A 20,176-nucleotide genomic window follows, 5' to 3' on the forward strand; every position below is an offset into this window, starting at 1 on the left:
ACCATTTGGACAGCACATGCCCAGTGTCCCTCAATAGGAAGCAAATGTTTAAACTATCGTGACAAAGAATGTAAAGCCATGGATTGAAATAACTTACTTAGAGCAAGCATAGCCCTTGAGGAATTTGTCCTTTTCCTATAGATACAATATCTTGGGTTCTGAAAACAAAGCTATTCTGTGACAGGAGATTTGGTTTGGTTCACATGCCTGTGCTTATAATAGGGGAACTTGAATAGTCAGTCTTGCTCTTCATGCCCCTTTCCTGCCTGTCTCTACCTGCCTGGCTTTGTAGAATGGTGGGTAAGCAGCATGGGACATGCTCCAGCCACCAAGGACACAAAGCCTGCCCACCACACCCAGGGCCCTCAGCAGGAGGCAGGTCCATGTTTATCTTGTCTCAGAGAGTCAGCTACACTAACAAGGTGAGCGTGTGTATAAGTAGTATGATTTTTCCAACAGTTTATAAGGAACATTTATAAAATGTAATAAGCATAAAGAGTCGAGTTACCATTCAGAGAAGCATTTTAAGGTATTATATATATATTTTTTTTTAAATTTCTTTTCAGAGTACCAGAATTCATTGTTTATGTGCCACACCCAGTGTTCCATGAATTACGTGCCCTCCATAATACCCACCACCAGGTTCACCCAACCTCCCACCTCCCTCCCCTCCAAAACCATCAGATTGTTTTTCAGAGTCCACAGTCTCTCATGGTTCCTCTCGCCATCCAATTTCCTCCAAATCCCTTCTCCTCTCCATCTCCCCATGTCCTCCATGTTATTTCTTATGCTCCACAAATAAGTGAAACCATATGATAATTGACTCTTTCTGCTTGACTAATTTCACTCAGCATAATCTCTTCCAGTCCTGTCCATGTTGATACAAAAGTTGAGTATTCATCCTTTCTGATGGAGGCATAATACTCCATAGTGTATATGGACCACATCTTCCTTATCCATTCATCCATTGAAGGGCATCTTGGTTCTTTTCAGTTTGGCGACCGTGGCCATTGCTGCTATGAACATTGGGGTACAGATGGCCCTTCTTTTCACTACATCTGTATCTTTGGGGTAAATACCCAGTAGTGCAATTGCAGGGTCATAGGGAAGCTGTATTTTTAATTTCTGGAGGAATCTCCACACTGTTCTCCAAAGTGGCTGCACCAACTTACATTCTCACAAACAGTGTAAGAGGATTCCCTTTCTCCACATCCTCTCCAACACATGTTTCCTGTCTTGCTAATTTTGGCCATTCTAAGTGGTGTAAGGTGGTATCTCAATGTGGTTTTGATTTGAATCTCCCTGATGGCTAGTGATGATAAATATTTTTTCATGTGTCTGATAGCCATTTGTATGTCTTCATTGGAGAAGTGTTTGTTCATGTCTTCTGCCCATTTTTTGACATGATTATCTGTTTTGTGTGTGTTGAGCTTGAGAAGTTCTTTGTAGATCCTGGATATCAACCTTTTGTCTATACTGTCATTTGTGAATATCTTCTCCCATTCCATGGGTTGCCTCTTTGTTTTGTTGACTGTTTTATTTTGCTGTGCAGAAGCTTTTGATCTTAATGAAGTCCCAAAAATTCATTTTTACTTTTGTTTCCTTTGCCTTTGGAGACATATCTTGAAAGAAGTTGCTGTGGCAGATGTCAAACAGGTTACTGCCTATGTTCTCCTCTAGAATTCTGATGGATTCTTGCCTCACATTGAGGTCTTTTATCCATTTTGAGTTTATCTTTGTGTATGGTGTAAGAGAATGGTTGGGTTTATAGCTGTCCAATTTTCCCAGCACCATTTATTGAAGAGACTGTCTTTTTTCCACTGTGTATTTTTTCCTGCTTTGTCGAAGATTATTTGACCATAGAGTTGAGGGTCCATATCTGGACTCTCTACTCTGTTCCACGGGTCTATGTGTCTGTTTTTACGCCAGTACCATGCTGTCTTGGTGATCACAGCTTTGTAGTAAAGCTTGAAATCAGGCAACATGATGCCCCCAGTTTTGTTTTTCTTTTTCAACATTTCCTTAGCAATTCGGGGTCTCTTCTGATTCCATACAAATTTTAGGATTATTTGCTCCAGCTCTTTGAAAAATGCCTGTGGAATTTTGATTGGAATGGCATTGAAAGTATAGATTGCTGTAGGCAGTATAGACATTTTAACAATGATTATTTTTCCGATTCATGAGCTTGGAATGGTCTTCCATCTTTTTGTGTCTTCTTCAATTTCTTTCATGAGTGTTCTGTAGTTCCTCGAGTACAGATCCTTTACCTCTTTGGTTAGGTTTATTCCCAGGTATTTTATGGTTCTTGGTGCTATAGTAAATGGAATCGATTCTCTCATTTCCCTTTCTGTATTTTCATTGTTAGTGTATAAGAAAGCAACTTGTTTCTGCACATTGACTTTATATCCTGCCATGTTACTGAATTGCTGTATGAGTTCTAGTAGTTTGGGAGTGGAGTCGTTCAGGTCCATATAAAGTATTATGTCATCTGCGAAAAGAGAGAGTTTGACTTCTTCATTGCCAATTTGAATACCTTTTATTTCTCTTTGTTGTCTGATTGCTGTTGCTAGGACTTCTAATACGATGTTGACAAGAGTGGTGAGAGTGGGCATCCTTGTCATGTTCCTGATCTCAAAGGGAAGCCTGTCAGCTTTTAAGGTATATATCTTTAGACTTCTTCCTTCCTTTCCTCCCTTCCTATTTCCTCTCTTCCTTTCTATTTCATTTCACCAAAGTGGGATCTCTCTGTAAATGCCTTTATTTCTTACCTCCTGTTTTGTGAAAATCTTTTTGTGATAAATATAGGATAATATATCATTGTTAATGGTTTAGAAATATTCTTTTGTGCCATAACTCATTTGACCTAATTTCTACTTTTAATGTGTTTTCTGCTTTTATAAAGAGCACATCTATTATGATTTTCATTCATAAAACCTTGTATATTTCTCTAGAATGAATTTCTAGAGATGGAGTTAATGGTTATACAAGGTGAAAACTTTAATAGTATCATCAAATTGCCTTCCAAAAGATTTCCCCAATTTTGTTCCAAAAAACATATAACAAGCACACAATTCCCTAGACCTTCATCAACTGGCCGATTTAGGTTAGACATAAAGTGCCAAGGACACTCGGGCTGGCCAAGCAGAAATATCAGCACGATGAAGCTGAGTGTAGCATATCTAGGGAATCAGATATTGCATTCAGATGGCATTTTAATCTTACTAAGCATTTCTTCAGAAGTGCTATGCATCAGTTTTCAAAAAATTAACATCGCAAGAAAATTCAAAAGAAGAGCACATGTGTGTTTTTGTTTATCCCCTGAAAGAATGCAAGGCAGGGCATGGACAGGCCACAGTTAAATTTGGCCCTGCATCCCTGGGAACGCCTCGATGCTGCAAAGCCTCTGTGTAATCAGTGTGAAGTGCAGCATTCACTGTCCAATGCAGGGGAGGTGCGGGTAGGGGCAGAAGTACAGCCCTCTCTTCTTTTCTTCCAGAGGGAGGGATGGAGCTGGGAAGTAAGGGGAAGAGAGGCTGGACTGCCTGCTCACCTTGCTGGCCTCCTCTTGTCCCTACTTGGTGACCTGAACTAAGGTTGGTGGCCAGCAAGAGGAGGGCTGCAGACTTCCTGTGTCCCTGCCTCTCCCTCTTTGATTGTTGTCCACAAAGGAACTAGGAAAAAGAAAAAGAAAGAAAGAAAGCCACATGGCACGATCCTACCCATCCCTACCTTTCATAGCTCCATCTTTCTTAGTCTGCTCTCAACCTCTCCTCCCAACCTCATGTTTGAGGATTAAGTGAAGCAAAGAACATGTGGTTTGTGGAGCAGGAGTTGAATCAAGTGTGCAATGGGGAAGTCTCTTGAGTGTGCCAGAGTCCAGATGAGATCAGACTCAAGGATTCCAGGCCCCCTGATCTCAGCAGATCCCTTTGAGACTCTCTGTTCAGGCAAGGCCCCATAGAGAAGACAGGGTCTAAATTGGGACTTAGAAAATATTCCTCCATCTTCTGAGCCCTGGATTTTCTATCCTTGAGCCACCACCTACCTTTACTTTCCTCTTCTGCAGACTTGATGGTTGCCCATGAGCTCAACCCCTCACCTGTCATGACCCTCTCTTCTCTGACTCACTGTCCCTCAGACTCTCCATCCTGGCCTTGATCAGGCCTGTTCTATCCATAGACCCAGATTGCTGACAACAGCTGGAGCAAACCACATTGCCCTGCATGCAGATGGGTGCCCCTTCACGTAAGCAGCCTCGGATCACAGCTGGACCCTTAGCACTCCCCAGCAGCCTCTTGTTGGCTATTATTTTCCACTCTCTACAAAGGATTTCTAAACTTTCTCCACTGTCCTTAAACATTTCCCACTTACTGCACCACCCCCACCCTCCAACAGACACACGCTTCTGTAGTGAGTGGCAACTGATCCCATTTCTAACATTTCTCAAAGAGCTAAATAGAATCATCTATCTAAATCCATTGGGGGGGGGGAGGAGAATTTGACAAAGACAAAGAGGATAAAATACCAAAGGGGAGAGAGTTTCCCTCAGAGGGGAAGAAAGCCAAGTATAAATCCTCCAACTTCTCAGCCTTCCATTTTAACCCATCCTTCCTTCAGGTCTTGCTTGTGTGTTACGGGGCAAGGGATCCCAGGTAGATAATGCAGAGGGTCCCCTTTTCCCATCAGCAGGCAGTGGCAAGACTCCAGCTGGGCACCCACAGGATTTATTTTTGCTATTTCTTAGCTGGTCCATTTTAGACTCATGATGACTATGGTCAGATTGATTTTTCCACTGAGATTTAATTTAAAATTTTTTTGGGGGGGAGGACTGTGTTCCCTGGGGCATGCTTAGATTTATGCCCAGTGGCTAAGTTTTGGGGGGCTTTTCAGCTCTGCCAACTTCTCTCAACTTTAGACATAGCACATAGCCACGGAAATGTGTAGGGAAATCCAATGCATGGTAAAGAGCAAGTATTGGACTCCTCTAACAGAAAGTCTTTATATGTACAGGGACTTGGGGAACAGAGGCCTTTTTCCTGCTCCTTAGGGGATGACCAGTTGTAAGAGGTAGGCTCTGTCAGCATTGGTGGACGGCTCCTCTTAACCATCCTGAAAGGGGTAGTGGACCAGGCTAATGAGTATCTGCTGTGAGTTTGAGAGGTGCACATGAATTCACTTAAAGCAAGGTGGGACCCTGCCAATTTGTTCAGATTTACTGCCAGTTGGCAGTGAGACTGAATCCTCCCCGAGGAAAGCCAAAGAGAGCGGAAGGCCTGGCCTGGCGTTCTGGCCCGGACAAGTGAGCAGTAGCTTTCATGTATGAAGTGTCTGAGCAAAAATGGGCCAGGATAGGCCTGGGCTCTCACAATTCACTTTATAGTTTTCTTGCCAGGGACTGTAATTTTTTCCAAAAATACCAAAAACTTCGCATTTGTTTTTGGTATTATTAAGGTGCGTGTGTGTGTGTGTGTGTTTGCTCCTGGTGCTAAGAGTATGTGTTCATCAAAAGGAATTGGCAAAAGCATTCTTTTCTCACTTTGTGTGCTTGACTCTGTGACCTTGTGTTCTCCTGAAGCCTTTGCCACATGATCTCTTAAGTCTCCTTCCTGTATGATGATTTCTCCTGAAAGATTCCCATGGGCATTTTTATGTCAACAGCCTGGAATGTTTCTCTCTTTCCTGGGAAAAGCTCTTTTGGTCTTAGTGAACTCAGAGGTGGAAGAATTTGTAAGAATCAGGGAACCTGCCTCAAATCACCTCCTTTTATAACTTCCCACAAAGACTGGAGAGGAAGTTAGAAAATTTCCTTCCAGGGGGCACCTGGGTGGCTCAGTTGGTTAAGCATCTGACTCTTGATTTTTGGTTCAGTTAATAATCTCAGGGTTGTGAGATAGAATCCTGCCTTGAGCCCTGCATCGGGCTCCATAGTCAGCGGTCAGTGGGGAGTCTGCTTGAGATTCTCTTTCTCTCTCTCCCTCTGCCTCTCCCTCCCCATGTGCTATCTCTATCTAAAAGAATACAAAAATCTTGAAAAAAAAAAATCTCCCCTCAGCATCCAAGGAGGGAGAGAGTCAGGTTACCTTTTCTATACTGGGAAAATTATGAACATATGAACATACAAAACTATGAACACATACTCTTAGCACCTCTCTCCCTGCTGAAGCCACGTGGAGTCAGACAGAACCATAAGCACCCTTGCTATAGTAAAGGGTCAAATAGAAACATGACTTCTAGAGGCTACCTTGACATCTCCTACTTTTCTACCCTGCAAATCTATCACTTTTCCTCATAAGGATCTGGCAAAGTAGGATTATCAGCCCTGCCCAGATAAGTCCATCACTCCCCCAAAGCTAAACATTTTAACCTGTGGCAGAGAGTATGGAAAGGAGTCTTGTTTTGAGATGAGTGGTATTATAAGGTTGCACCTGGCCACATGGGAGACAAATAGCCCCTGGAAACTCAGAAATGTCTAGACCAAGCCAGTTCTTAAGGCTGATTTTTGTCCAAAGCAGAAGAGCTCTTGATCTGATCTGAGTGATGCCAGAAAGCTCCAACACTACATATATGAAGTTCCATCGTTATAGTTATTCTTTCATTTAATGGCTTTTCTTCCATTACAGTTAAAATATCTCCATGTATATAATCTTTTGGGCAATCATTTATATCTAAATATAAATTAACTTATTGAGCTTTATTCTATATGAAAGCTAATTAAGGGCTGATATTCTTTCATTCATGCCTTTTAATAAATATTAACCCAAGGACAAGATACTGTGTGAGTTGAAAGTGGAATAAGATCTATACTCTGTCCTAAATAAACTTACAGTTTAAAGGAACTTAAGTCATCATAAGATAGCATATGGTAAGTTCTGTAAGAATAACACAAATAGATTTTAAAACTTGACTGAGAGCAGGGACTGGGAACAAACATTTGGGTAGCTCAGGAGCACACATCAGAGAGGCAACATGAGGGATGGGTGTTTTTGAACAATTGTCAGGTTTACAAGTGGCACTGATTTTGCTATAAAGGCAACAAGGTGGAGTGATAAAAGAGGAAAGTATTCACAAGAGCAAAGATAAGAGGGGTAGGAAACTGTCACATTTATTGGAGGAATTCAAATTGTTCAAATTGACTTAAATATAGGGTGTGTATGAAGGAGTAATAGGAGGTGAAGATTTAAAAGGTACAGTTGACTCTTGAACAACATGGGTTTGAACTGCATGGATCAACTTATACACAGATTTTTTTTCAAGGAAATATAACAGATTTTTTTTTTTTTTGAGATTTGCAACAATTTGAAAAAACAGAAAAACCATGTAGGCTTTCTTAGATATATCAAAAAAATTATGATAAAGTTAGGTTATGTCATGAATGCATAAAATATATACAGAAATGAATCTATTTTATCATTACTACCATAAAATATACACAGAAATATTATAAAATGTTTAAATTTGTCAAAACTATGCACACAAATACAGATCATACATGGCACCCTTTGCAGTGGAGAGAAATGTAAATAAACATAAAGATGCAGTATTGAATCATAACTGCATAATACTAGAGTACATTAACTGTCAGTACACACTGTACTCATGTAATCATTTTGTAGCCATCTTCTGTTGCCATTTCAGTGAGCCCATGTGCTGTATCTGCTTAAAATGCCATGATACTTGCTAATCATCTCTCTGTGAGCAGCTGATCTCTCCAGTAAATTGAAAAGGACAGTAACAAGTGAACTCTACCAGTTCTCATGCATCTTTCAGAAGTTTAAGTGGAATACTGTACACAAGGAATAACACGATGGGACCTATGTGAAGTGGTACTAGTGATCAGGAAATCTTCTCAAGAAACAAAGATAAATCATGACATTGCAAGAAAAAGTTGAATTGTTTGATAGGTTGTGGTCTGCAGTTGTGGTGGCCTGCCATTTCAGATAAATGAATCCAGCATAAGGTCCATTGTTAAAAAAAAAAAATGAAATTTCATGAAGCCATCACTGTAACTTGCCATCAGTCAGGAAAACTTTGCATTTTTTGTGAAATGCCTTTTTATTTCATGTTGAAATGCAGCTTGAGGTACCTGGGTGGTGCAAGAGGTTAAATATTCCATTCTTGGTTTCGGCTCAGGTCATGATATCAGGGTCATGAGATGGAGCCCTGTGTCAGGCTCCATGCTCAGTACCAAGTCTGCTTGAGAGTCTTTCTCCCTCTTGCTCTGCCCTTCCTGCCCATGCTCTCTCTCTCTCCAAAAGAAATAAATAAATCCTTTAAAGAAAATATTTATTTTTCTGTTTGACAGTGGGCGGGGAGAGCAAAAGCAAGGGGAGCAGCAGACAGAGGGAGAGGGAGAAGCAGGCTTCCTGCTCAACAGGGAGCCTGATGCAGGTCTCAATGTGGGGCTCGATCCCAGGACCCTGGGATCATGACCAGAGCCAAAGGCAGATGCTTAACTGACTGAGCTACCCAGGCACCCCAAAATAAATATATAATTCTTTAAAAAAAGAAAAGAAAAGAAAATGCAGCTTTTATGTGTGTGTAGGATTGCTATAAGAAAGGTATACCTATATGCTCTAATATGTTTTTATTTTTTTTTAATTTTATTTTTCCACTGTTCCAAGATTCACTGTTTATGCACCACACCCAGTGCTCCATGCAATATGTGCCCTCCTTAATACCCACCACCAGGCTCTTCCGATACCCCACCCTGCTCCCCTCCAAAACCCTGAATTTGTTTCTCAGAGTGACAGTCTCTCATGGTTCATCTCCCCCTCTGATTTCCCCCAAATCACTTCTCTCCATCACCCAATGTCCTCCATGTTATTCCTTATGCTCCACAGATAAGTGAAACCATATGATAATTGACTCTCTCTGCTTGACTTATTTCACTCAGCATAATCTCCTCCAGTCCCAGCCATGTTGATACAAAAGTTGGGTATTCATCCTTTCTGATGGAGGCATAATACTCCATTGTATACATGGACCATATCTTCTTTATCCATTCATCTGTTGAAGGGTATCTCGGCTCTTTCCACAGTTTGGTGACTGTGGTCATTGCTGCTATGAACATTGGGGTATAGATAGCCCTTCTTTTCACTACATCTGTTACATTGGGGTAAATTCCCAGTAGTGCAATTGCAGGGTCAGAGGGTAGCTCTATATTTAATTTCTTAAGGAATCTCAACACTGTTTTCCAAAGTGGCTGCACCAACTTGCATTCCCACCGACAGTGTAAGAGGTTTCCCCTTACTAGTATGTTTTTAAAAGCAAAGTCATTATATTACAACTTAAAGCAAAAAGAAGATGAAGGATCTAATGTCAGTTAAGGATGATTTGGTAACTTTAGAAAGGGCTTAAAAAATGTGAGAACAGAGACAGCAGATCTGCTGACCAAGAGGCAAGAGATGAGTTCCCAGAGTCCTTAAGAAATTCAGTAAGGAGAAAGGATATCTGCCTGAACAGGTTTTTAATGCAGACAAAAGTACCCTATTCTGGGAGAAAAAAAATGCCACAAGTGTCATTTACTAGTAAGGAAGAGAACACCAGGATTTAAGGCAGGAAGAGATAGACTAACTCTACTGTTTTGTGCAAATGCAGTCAGGTTTGTGATCAGAACTGACCTTATCTACAAAGATGCTAACCTTGAAGGAGAAAGATAAACATTAGCTGCCAGTCTTTTGGTTATACAATGCAGAGTCCTGGACAATAAGAACCCTTTATCTGGTTTGGTTCCATTGATGCTTTGTCCCTGAAGTCAGGAAGTGCCTTGCCAGTAGGGGACTGCCTTCTAAAATTCTTCTGATATTGGACAATGCCCATGAGTATAGCACCAAAGGTGCTGAAGTGGTCTACTTATCCTCAAACACAATGTCTCTAATTCAGTCTCTAGATTAGGGGGTCATAAGGACTTTTAAGGCCCATTGCACATGGTATTCTATGTACTGTCAACACTATGAAAGAGAACCCTGATAGAGAGAACACCATGAAAGTCTGGAAGGACTATACCATTGAAGATGCCATCATTGTTATAGAAAAAGCTGTGAAATTCATCGAGCCCAAAATAATAAATTCCTGCTAAAGAAAACTGTGTCCAGATGTTGTGCATGACTTCACAGAATTTACAAGAGAGCCAATCAAGAAAATCATGAAAGAGATTGTGGATATGGCAAAAGAAAAACAAACAAACAAAAAGGTGGGACTGAAGGGTTTCAAGATGTGGATCTTGTAGAAATTCAAGAGCTAATAGACACCACACCAGAGGAATTAACAGAAGATGACTTGATGGAGATGAGTGCTTCTGAACCAGTGCCAGACTATGAGGAGGAAGACATAGAAGAAGCAGTGCCAGAAAACACATTGATATTAGACAATCTGGCAGAAAGGTTCTGATTATTCTAAACTGTTATTGACTTCTTTTAGGACATGGGCCCTTCTGTGATATGGGCACTGAAACTAAAGCAAACAGTGGAAGAAGGATTGGTACTGTATAGGAACCCTTTTAGAGAAATGAAAAAACAAAAAGTCTACTACTATGTACTTCTGTAAATTTACAGAGTGTGTTTGCCTCTCCTGTCTCCCTTCTACCTCCTGCAATTCCTCCACCTTTGCCACCTCTGAGACAATAAGACCAACCCCTCCCCTTTCTCTTCTTCACTTGATGTGAAGACAAAGATGAAGACCTTTATGATGATCTACTTCCACTTAATGAATAGTAAATAACTCTTATGCCATATAGTTAATGAACCTGTCTGTTGTGTGTGTGTGTGAGCATCTTCATGTAAAAATCTAGTAACTGTATGGCAAGAACTGCATGAGGCACTTGTGTCATCATTGGCATCATCATCGCCTCAGTATTCTTCCTGTAGAACATTGTGTGCAAGACTTGTATGGAAGTGGGTAGTCTATCTTTACATAGGCATAAGGTAAGTGATATCTAATATAAAATTATTAATGTGTTAGTTTAAATAGTTTTATAATTTTGGTTTCAAAGAATTACATTATTGCATTACTTCTCTCTCACTCTTTTAATTGGAGAAACTATGTATCAGTATATTGCCACAGGTGTTTATTTAAAAATATATATAACAATGTTTCTAATACTGTATTATAAATATGACTGTAATACTGTATGCCATAAAAGATTTAGAATGATTTCATTAATTAGTGTATAGGCCAGGTTACCATGAAGCAATCATATCATTTACCCCAGGCTGCCGTAAAGCGATCATATTGCCGCTGCTTCATTATCAATGCATGAATCATTATACTTATAAATAAATATGATTTAATTTTTCACATTATCTTTTCATTTTTGATGTCTAAGTGTAAGTAGTATGTATAACATCTACCGTGTTTTGTATCATGTAAGACAATATTGATGTAGGTACTAACATAATCCATCTTATAAACAGATGATGAAAACTTAATGGTATTGATAGAGTTTTGTAAATGTATTTTCTCTTCCTTAGGATTTTTTTTTTTTTGAGAGAGAGACGGGGAGAGAGAGAGAGAGAGAGGGAGGGAGAGAGGGAGTGGGGAGTAGGGGCAAAGAGAGAGGGACAAAGAGAATTTTAAGCAGGCTCCATGCCCAGGGTGGAGCCGGGGCTTGATCTCACCACCCTGAGATCAGGACCTGAACTGAAATCAAGAGTCAGATGCTTAACCAACTGAACCACCCAGGGACCCCTCCCTACCATTTTATTAATAACATTTTCTTTTCTGTAGCTTATTTTATAGTAGAAATCCAAGAATAATATATATTACATAAATGATATTTACTAATTGACTATTTATGTTATCAGTAAACCTTCTAGTCAACAGTAGGCTATTTGTAGTTAAGTTTTGGGGAAGCTAAAAATTACATGTGGATTTTTGACCTACAGGGGATTGGTTTAAGGGTGAACTGTATTTTGAGGCCTATTTTTAGAAGAACTTCAGTGCCAGGCCAAGAAATGTGGCATTTTACCCAATAGGCAGTGGGGAGACTTTGAAAGTTTGTGAATAGCAGAGTGCTAGGACTCAAAGTATGTTCAAGGAAGATCAATCTGGTGGGAATGGTGGACTGGAGTTTCCTGGGGGATATTTCTGGAAATAATCAAGACCTGAACCAGGATGTTAGTGGTAGGAACTGAAAAGAGTGAACAGATGCAGTTGGGCTCTTGGCTACAAGTAGATTGGTATGTGAGGGAGAGGGCAACATTTAAGATGGCTGAAGCATCAAGTCTGGGTAAGTGGGAGAGCATGGAAGAGAAAGATGAAGCCCAGGAGAAAGAACTAGCTGAAAGTAGGAATCTGAGGTATGCCATTTAGACACATTGGCTGGAGGTGACAGCTGGCTCTCCAGGCCCAGCAGGTTGTCATGGTGGGGAGACTGTTGAATGAGCATGACAGGGCACTGGATGGGAGCATAAGGGAGAGAAATCATGGGCATGCAACATGGAAGGGCTCAAAATTTGACATGATTCCAAAATATTTTCCTTCTCTGATGGACTCTATTTTAGGTACTGGAATTCAGGATGAACAACAACAGATCACTGCTTTCATGGAGCTTTTCCTTTTTATAGGGCAATTAATTAGGCCAAATTCTTAGGCAGAGCCCTAAACCATAGATTTCCTTCACTAGTTATCCTTCTCAATGGGGAATAATTCACAATCGGTTCCATCTCAATCTGAAGGAAGGGCTTCCAGCTCCTTGAACAATTCTGGACTCCACCCACCCCTGCAGAAGTAACTACTAGTCTCACTATTATTGTTTATGAACTTTAATATACAAACAAGCACACATTTTGGGGGCTTATTTTGCTCAATACTGTGTTGTTGAACAGAATAATAGCCCCCCCCTTTTTTTTTATTCCTGGGTATTTCACTGCAAAAACACCCCACATTCCATGTATCCATTCTACTACTGGTGGACATTTGGGTTGTTTTCAGTTTGGGGCTATTAAGAACAGATCTGTTGTGAACATTTGCACCCATGATATTTGAAGGACAAATGCACTCATTTTTCTCCAGTGTTTGCCTATGAGTGGAATCACTCATTTTTCCTTGGTGTTTACCTATGAGTGGAATCACTATTATTAACTATTGTTAACTATTTATTAAGCATCTACTTTATATCTGGGTCTGTGCTGGGTGCTTGATTTTAAATGTGAGCAAAACAAACATGGTCCCTGCTCCCACTGATTTTACCAACCAGTGGAATTTAACACAGATAGTCACACTGAATGATAGAGGAAATAAGTACTCTGAATAAAAGGAAGATGTAAGATACACTTTAAACTTTGCCAACACTAAGAGAGCAGCATAGAATCTCTAGGGAGACCCACAGGGTCTGAGTATCAACATACTCCCTAGAGGCAGATGATTGGTGACCCACTGCCTTCAGGGCTGGAATAGAGGGTGGGTTTTGAGTGGGGTTTGGGTGGAGGAAGTGAAGAGTTCAGCTTGGCTGGCTAAGAGCCCTGCAGATCCAGTCCTCAGGCCTGGGGTACATTTCTGGCCTTGATCTCTGGTTCTGGAGGTGGTTGGGATAATTGAGAGCTTATGCCTCACTCCCCGAAGACTGGTTTTAGCACATATGCAACCTGCATTTTAATATTATTCCTTCTGACTGGAAGCATTTGGAAATGGTCCTTGCCCCTGGTTTTAAAAGGTGGCATTATTTTATGAACATTTAGACATTGATTAATAAAATTCCGAACCCATTAACTAATGGGGGAAATGCCAAACCTTTTTGTGTATCCAAGAAAGTAAATGCAATAAAAACTATCCCAAAAGGTAAGTTAAATTATATATAGCCTTTGCGTTTTTTTCTCCTGATGGCCCCACCAGATGTTTTAAAATACAGGATACAGGCCTTTTTTCAGTTTTCTCCAGGGAAAGAAGAGAAAACTTGGCTAAGATCTACTTTCAGGAGCGGAGCAGGGTCGGGGATGGGCGGGGAGAAAGAGCTATAGTGGTAGAAAGTCTGTCGGGAATCTCCAGGGCGCTGGTTCATAAATGTGGAGCCAAGGGGGCAAAACCGTTGAAACCGTTGTTGTTGTTTTTTTAACCCACCTTTTCTTACTTGCCCCCACCCACCATTCCCAGAGCCCGGTCAGGAATTTTCCTCTGAAGCTTGCGCGTTTCCCGTCAGCGCGCGAGCCCCGTCCGCGCTGGCGGCGGCCATCTTGTTTGTTCCCCCTGGTGCCGCGCGGGGCTTGTTCCAGGCAGGTTGTGGGTTTCGGGGTCCCGGTGAGGGCGCCCAACCAGTGCCGGAGCCTGGTCACTGAAGTGTGGTGTCATCAGCACCCCTCCCGAGCTGCCTTCTCAGACTCTAGGTTTCTTTTGTAAACAGAGATCTTGATTTCTCGATCCTTCCTCAACCCCCATTCCAGTTTTCTGTGTTTTTAAGGTAAGAAAACAGCTAAACAAACAAACAAAAACAAACAACACCCCCCCCCCCCCCCCAGGGACAGGATATGTGGAATCCTTCTGGACTTTCCTTCACTAGTTATCCTTCTCAATGGGGAAGTAACTCAGCATCTGTCCCATCTCAATCTGAAGGAAGGACTTCCAGCTCCTCGAGCAATTCTGGACTCCATCCAACTGCAGTCTCATCCGACTCCTGCGACGGTGGGACTCCTGCAACCGGGGCGCCATCCCCGCCACGACGTGGAAGCTGGGCTCGTGGAGAACTACCTTCCCCAGAGGAAGTCCAGCAAGACCCCCATGCTGGTGGTGTGCCACAGCCTCTCCCCGAGAGGAGGACGCGTTCTGATGTTCAGTCCTCAGTGTTCACCTTTCTTTTGGGCAGTGCTCCCTATTCGGACTGTCCATCTGCGAAGCTTAAGTAATCATACAAACCATCAATACCAACAGCAGGTGATGGACCTGGAGATGGCAGGCAGGATGATCTGGCTTCATTCAGTCAGCTGATATTTCTGTGCCACTGCCTTTTTTTTTTTTTTTTTTAAAAAGGGAAAGAAGTTTTAAAAAGTACCCCCCCCCCCCCCCCGCCCCCCCAGCAAGGAAACATCCAGGATTCTAACAGGGAGTCCTGGGTAGGGGCAGGGGAACAGTTAGAGAAGAGAAGATGAAGACAACCAGAAGAGGCTGGGGTGAGACAGGGCAGTGAAGAGGAGATAAAAAATTAGAGGCTCTGCTGCTGCTGCTAACTAATTTTATGACCTTGGGAGAACCTTTTAATCCCCCTGAACTTGGGAAAAATGAAACTTTATAGCATTTTGCTTAAGTAGTTGGGCTGTAAGACCAAACCCTGGATTCTTCTCTACTCTATTAATACTTATCAACTGTGTGAGCTTGAGCAATTAACTTATCCACTCTGAGCTAGTTCTCTCACCATTTAAATGGGAATGTTAGAGTTGTCATGAGATTTAGACACAATAATCTATGTAAAGCACTTAGCAAAGTACCTGGAACATATTAAGTGTTTAATATATTAGTTATTATTCTTATCTATTTCAGGGTAGGCTAATGGAATGAATACAGACAATATTTTTACCTTTATCTCATATATCTGTATACCTCATGTATTTTTATGTTTATGTCATGCATGCTCAAGTTCTTTAATATATAATGACTTCTCAAAAATCCTAATGTCTTGAGAATCCTAATGTCTTACCTTATTTGTTTTAAGGTTACTATGGGCAAATGTGTTAGAGGAAAGGGAAATGAACCAGATAATGATACACTATTATTTCTTACACAAATAATTTATTGTAGATGTTAGGATTTAATGCTTATTACATATTTTGAAGATTGTTATTTTCCTTTCTATATTAACATTTTTTATTCTAGATTTCTGTCTTGGCACAGCCTAGTTGTTGCTATATTAATAACCCAGGAATCTCATTGGTTTAACACAGTTTAATTTTCATGCACATGATAAGTCCTGTGTGAATTGGCAGAGGCTTGCTGTACATCAGTCTCTCAGATACTCAAGAAGGAAGCTCCATCTTGATGTGCTTCCGTGTTCACCACTTTTGGGGGAAGGGAATATGCCAAATTATGCACTGGTTCTTAAGCTTCCACTGAAGTACTACCAGGACAGTTCTCTGAAGCTGAACTGCTTCATTAAGTTCTGAGTCTTCATTTTCTAGATGTGATTTTTCTTACTTTTATGTTCACCTTTTTCTTGAGTTGGGTTTTGGAGAAGTCATGGTAGAAATAATAAGCTAATGGTGATTCCCACCCCCCCATCATTAAACAAGGGCCCTTTTTACTCTCGCAAGGGATTTTGGCACCAGTGAGAGGAGGACATATTTTATTTTCTCAAGGTTTCTCCCTCTTCAATCATTTTCAACATTCTGTTTTCCTAAATTCCTGCTTTTCTAAAGTCCTCAAGGACTTCACACTCTGTCATCATCACCTACTAGAAAAACCTGGTTGGCATGTGGTTATCTCCCACATTCAACCCAAACTACCAGTGTGTGGTAGCCTAGACAAGTGAGATGTTTTCAGGGGTCTGACCCACCTCTTCATTTCATGTACATAGTTAGAATGGCTGTGGAATGGGTCACCATGATAGGAGAAATGGACATCAGCAAAGCAGATGGGTCATTCACTCAGCAAACCTTAACTGAGCATGTAATATGTGCTGAATATTGGGCCAATTCTTCTAAGTCACCAAAGTGATTCAGTTAGACTCTGATCTTAGCAAGAGAAGAAAGCAAATATGGGTTTCCCCAGAGAGCCGTCTGACACAGCGTGATCCTATGACCTCTCCACCTTTGTAACATACACTCTGCTCAGGAAGATTCATCTCCTGGTGAATTCTGGAAGAATCCCAAACTCCCCATGCCCAGCATTGCTACCCAAGCTTCTGTTACTTCTGTCCCTCCACCAAGACTCAATGTCAATTCAGATCCTACCCATTGTTGGATGTCAGCTGAAGACTTATGCTTATTCTCAGTTCTGTAGGTGCCCAAAACTTATCCATCTCCTATCTTCAGGAACCCTATTGGACACTCCATCTCTGCTACTTGTTTGGACAACTATCTGTTTTATATTACTTAACCAATTTTTTTGTGGGGGGGGTCTAGTATCTTTATATCAGGTTTAAGAAAAGGATCTTGTTTCTTCTTGAATTGATGGATAAAAAGTAACTGTCCCATGGAAGGTATTCAATGGTTAGATTCTGCATGATGTCTAGCTTTTCAGTAATAGATGTTTGATAAGTACACATCAAGTAGAAGTAAACTGGACCTTGCTCTTTTTTCCTTTTCAAGAAAAATGGAAAGAGAAACTGTGGCTGCCTTTGTTCCCATGGCTTTGCCTCCTTGCTTTCTAGCTTGGGCACATGAGAATTTTCAAGGTAGGTTAGGCAGTTGTAAAGCAAGATCAGTTAAAGTCAGAGGATGCTAACCACTATTGTGTTCAAATTGCTGACATCTGGCATGCCAGGTCATTGGTTCTTTCATTTGCTTTCATCTTTTTTAGGCACTTTTGTGGGCTAAGATCATGGTTCACCTTTTTTTAACCACTAAGATGTGGAGAGAATAAGATGTATACAAAAGATGAATTTAAACAAAGTTAATTATAAAATTATGTAAGAGGAATTTTATTTCTTCACGAACACCTATTATAAAATGTGTATCATTTTCACAAGGGAAAAAAGTCTTTAACTGAGTCAAAAAAACTAGACACAAGGGAGTTGAAGTGACATGCACAGAGACATACATAGAGACAGAGACATACATAGAGACAAAGACATGCAAGTCTTCTCGGCCTTGACCAATTAATTTTGCAACCTGTTCTTAGTTTTTTGTTCTGAGTGGCCCCCTCTTAGTTTCCCATGCTTGAGGGTTAATTGGTTCTCTCATTCCATAATTTAACTTTCTTCCTCTCATTTTCTTTTGGGCACTAATGTCTAATGGAGTTAGGCTGCAATAACATAGTTTGTGCCTGTCTAACATGCAGTGTTATGTCTGAGCCTTTTGACTGAGCAGAATAAATTAGTGTCTTGTTTTATTAATAGTACAAGTTCAGAAGAGTAGGTTTATTTAAAGTGAGAGATAAGCTGAATAGTAAGGGAAAATACTGAATGAAAATGCCACTTGTTGAAAGAAGTTGCTTAATTTTCTGCTACTCTCCCACCGGGCCAAACTTCTTCCTTACCGGAATCTATCTGCAGGCAGTTTTCAATATCCTAAGCAAGAAAACTGATCATATTTTCAACTCCATTATATGCCTTCCTCCTCATTTCTGAACTTAGGGGCATGGAGAATATTATCATTCTTCATTCATTATTTGGGGAGTCGTGATCTTTTCTTCTTGGAAATTCCCATCTCCAGCTCAGCAATTCCTCCAAATTTCCTGCTCTTATGCTCTTTCCCTCCCTCAGTTCATCTGACCTCACCCAGAGGCCTTAGAGAGGCTTCCAGTGGCTCTGCAAAGGAGGCCTGAGTGTCTCACCTTCTGTTCTGAAGGCTAAGCCTTTTCCTCTTATTCTGCACAATTCCCTCTGCTCTGAGTCTGATTTCCCTCAGGGGATACCTACTCTTAGTGTTCCAGCTACTGTTTTCTTCTTCCCACACTTCTAGAAACTTCCCATCTTTTTATGAGGCCTTTCCCAACTGCTTGGGAACAGAATGACTCTCTCTCTTGGAAAATCATCAAAGGGGCTTCCCTGCCATTCATTACCTCTTAACTAATAAGAAAGATACTAGTAGTGATAATAGCAATAATAGTGATAGTAGCAATAGCTAACACTTACAGAGCATTTATGTGCCCATCACAGCCCTAAGCATTGTAGGTAAGCTAACTGATTTAATTTTGTCCACAATCTTTTGACATGGTTTGATGCTTGTTTTTATTCATTTGATAGAGAGAAAGTGAGCATACAAGCAGGCAGGGTGGCAGGCAGAGGGAGAAGCAGACTCCCTACTGAGCAAGGGTCCAATGCAGGGATCAATCCTAGGACCCTGGGATCATGACCTGAGCCGAAGGCAGATGCTTAACCAACTGAGCCTCTCAGGTACTCTGATGGTTAATTTCATGTGTCAACTTGGCTGGTTGAGGGTGCCCAGATATGTGGTCAAACATCACCCTGGATGTTTTTGTGAGGATGTTTCTCATGAAATTAACATTTCAATCAGTGGACTTTGAATAAAACAGATTTGCCCTCCACAATTGGGTGGGCCTCGTCCAATCAATTGAAGACCTGAATAGAACAAAAGTCTTACCTTCCTTGAGCAAGGGAGAATTCTGCAAGCAGATGGTCTTCAGACATGAACTGTACCATCAGCTCTTCCTTGAGTCCACTCAGCAGAGTTTGGATTTGCCAGCTTCCATAACTGTGTGCATCAATTCCTTAGAACCTCTTTCTATATATAGAAATAGGATTTATAGATGTCTTATTAGTTCTGTTTCTCTGATGAACCCTGACTGTTACCAGTGTGTATTTTCATGATTATTCTATTTTACAGATGTGACAACTGGGGCACAAATAAGTTAGATAACTTGCCCAAGGTCATCAGTACTAGTAAATGGTACAGTTGAGATTCTGTCTGACTCCTGGGTGTATACTTTTCATCATGAGATTAAATACATGATGCCATTTATAATGTATTCAGAGTTGTTTATCAGTTTCTTATATATATAAATTTTTTTCTGGATTATTTATGTTTTCATTTGTCAGTTTTGAATAAGCTGAATCTGCCCATCTGGTGAATGTGACATGTAGAGTCCCAGCCTAGACTTTTGGAAGAGTTTAGGGCAGTTGCATGAACCGTGCTCACAGTAAAGGCAGTTGTTGTCTCGAAACTAAGTAAGATCCCATACTTTCACTACTGGACAAAATTTTAGGCAGCGTTTTAGGAATTATATTTTGGTTTCCCTAAGCACATATTTCAGAATGAAAGATAGTCAACATTTTAGGAGTGTTAGGTCTTGAGAGGTTTAAGTGAATATGATAAACTTTCCAAAAATTGTAAAGCATAAGCATGAATAGGGGTTAAAATTATCCTTGCTATTCTGAAGCAAACAGAATCCCTCCAGGAAATGGAGCTGTGCCACCGAGTCTGAGGAGAGCCCAAGCTGTGGAAATAGTGTCCCCTCCTCCGCCCCCTTGACCCTTTGACAGAGTCTCATTTCCTTGGGTGGAAGTGTAATAGCTGGTTTCCTAAAGTAACATTCATGCTTGCTCTTCCTTATGCATCATCTCAGTGAAATTGTA

The sequence above is a fragment of the Lontra canadensis genome, unplaced genomic scaffold (genome assembly GCF_010015895.1).
Source record: "Lontra canadensis isolate GAN:19392208 unplaced genomic scaffold, GSC_riverotter_1.0 scaffold1, whole genome shotgun sequence".
In the NCBI taxonomy this organism is placed as follows: Eukaryota; Metazoa; Chordata; class Mammalia; order Carnivora; family Mustelidae; genus Lontra; species Lontra canadensis.